Source organism: Diabrotica virgifera, chromosome 8 (assembly GCF_917563875.1).
Source record: "Diabrotica virgifera virgifera chromosome 8, PGI_DIABVI_V3a".
Taxonomy (NCBI): domain Eukaryota; kingdom Metazoa; phylum Arthropoda; class Insecta; order Coleoptera; family Chrysomelidae; genus Diabrotica; species Diabrotica virgifera.
The window spans coordinates 76,238,281-76,240,836 of NC_065450.1; the positions used below are offsets into that span (position 1 = coordinate 76,238,281).

The following is a 2,556-nucleotide window of genomic DNA, read 5'->3' on the forward strand; positions in this document are numbered from 1 at the left end:
AATTGTGTATAACGTATAACAAAGATAAATATAATAATTTGACCAGCACTGTTGTTGTGTTAAATAGTTTGATGGTTTCTCAATGATCAATTATTATTTCTGATGTTTTATCCTGAAAACCTCTTTAAAACAAGGACTGTTTTCTGTGCTACTTCTAGTTCTGGCAAGATTATTAATGTTTTTAATTTTTGATGTAATAATGAAATGACTGTATTAAAATATGAAGAACAGATGCTATTCAATATTCCAAAACGATATGCAATATCTTTAAATGGAAGGTTTAGTTGTAATTTAATTGATCTTAACAAATACTGTTGACATAGTTCCAAAGCAGATATAGAACTAGTTGGTATATGTTATATGTTGCTTGATTTTATTAAAAACTACATTTAAAATAGGGAACTCTAAACCTTTATAATAAAGACACTTTTTATTGTCATCTTTTAAAGAATTATCACATAACTTTACTTTGCTACATCTATTTGATAGATCATTAAGTATTTCTTTGGAAAATGAAAGTACAGCTCCCGGAGCGAACCACTCACCTAATGTTTACACAGACAGGGTTTCTCTCACGGGACACGGTTCGCTCCGGGAGCTGTAACTCCTGTTGTTTATCCAAATCTTCACTAGTCAAACACGTTTGTGTTGGAGTTCCAGCAGTTACTCCTTACCCTACATTTAAACTATCTGGTGTTGGTTCCTAAAAACAAATACATAAATAAAAACTCATATTGTATACCACAAAAAAATCATATAAATGTGGAAAGTACCACAAGAGCATTTTAATATTACCTACTATTTAAGGACAGTTTAGGCTAGGTATATGCATTAAGGCAGTCAAAAACATTGTGAGCTTTGCTCCTAACCATATTGTAATAAACTATATCTTACACTTACATCATCGAGAGAAGTCTCAGCATTATTTTCTTTATATTTACTTCTTTTATCAGCTCTCCGGATTGTAGATCACCTTTTCTTTTTATTGTCTGGCTTTCGCAACCCATGTTTTGGTTTTGAATCAAATCTTCATTATTTATGTCCTCTAAAGTGGCTGGCTTTCCTAATAATTAAAGTTTGAATCATTAGGTACATCTTTATTACTATTGTAGACATTTAAAAACCTTGTTAATTGAATTACATTAAACTTACCACTTTATTTTAATTTTAGTTCTGTTAGATCTGTTCTCCTTATGGCTTTTATCCATTGTTCTCGCCTTTGTTTGAATAATTCATTTAAATGTATTGCATGGGGAATTAATGAAAATGTAAAGCCTTGGGAGTAGGGTCTTTTTAAACAAATTGACACAAACTGATAACTACTATGGGATAATTCAGTTCTGTAGGCGATAAACCACTTCATATTTAATTTGCCATCACAATTTCGCAGATTTCGCTACACAATTAACAAAAATAATTGTCAAAGTTAATTTAAATTTGGAAATCTCTCCGAAAAATATTAATTTTTGGCGGATTATTTGATTTATACCGTTCTAATTTAGTTTGTTTAGTTTTGTTAAACTTTTCCTTATTTAGTTTACATTTTGAAAGTGTTCATAAGTTAAACGTTACTTGAAAACTCCTCTATGGAGTCATCTAGTGGAGGCGAACCGCCTGATATTGAGAATTCGATGGATAGTAGCTGTGATTTACAAGATTTAAATGGATTTCTACCCAACCAGCCTCAAAATAAGATAAGTAGTAGTATTAATCTTAACAATATTAATGAAAAACAAAATACTTTAGTAAACTCAGATCAACCAGAAAAAACCAGGCCTGTTTATTTATACGAAAAAATTGATTTAGGACCTTTTTACATTTTCATTGAAAACTCCAGTTTAAATTTTACAGGAAAATTAAACGCTGTTAAAATAGGCGAGATCCTATTTACGTTACATCCAGAAATTGACAATTATATAAAAAAAATTGACTCAATCGGACGCAACCGAGTTAGGGTCTCATTTAAAAATTATAGTAGCGCAAATGCTTTAGTTACTTCCAAATTCCTTATTCAAAAAAATCTGACCGCATACATTCCAAAATTTCAATTGTTTAAACTAGGTGTAGTAAGGGATATAGATTCAGATATATCGGAAGAATATCTTAAAAATAGAATAAAGGAATTTGATCACCATTGCAAATTCTCGGTTGAGTATGTGAAACGAATAACAAGAAAAATAGTAGCAGATGACAAAGTAATATTTAATCCAACAAAATCAGTTATTGTGTCTTTTAAATGCCAGAATATACCAAAGTATGTAGTAATTAATCATGTCTTACACACTGTTGAAAAATACCAGCAAAAGGTAATTATCTGTTACCACTGCTATAGGTATGGGCACATGAGTAAGCAGTGTAAAAGTAATCCTCGCTGTTTTAAGTGTCATGAATCTCACCTTTCCGATTCTTGTTCTTTATCATCGTTTAACAAAAAATGTCTATCCTGTGAAGGTGAACACTTCACTAATGAATGGGAGATATGCCCAGAATTTGATCGCCAAAAGAAAATAAAACATTATATGTCTGAAAACAGCTTATCTTTTAAGGAAACAATTA

At 30.6% G+C, this 2,556-nt stretch overlaps 1 long non-coding RNA gene across 1 annotated transcript; it reads right to left on the reverse strand.

Annotated features, from left to right (window-relative positions):
- Nucleotides 1-516: 516 nt before the first annotated feature.
- On the reverse strand, nt 517-1,368 carry LOC126889318 (uncharacterized). Its single transcript, XR_007699985.1, has 3 exons — nt 1,153-1,368; nt 901-1,063; nt 517-703 (listed from the first exon to the last, which is right to left on the reverse strand). It is a non-coding gene; the product is annotated as an uncharacterized LOC126889318 (long non-coding RNA).
- Nucleotides 1,369-2,556: the final 1,188 nt, after the last annotated feature.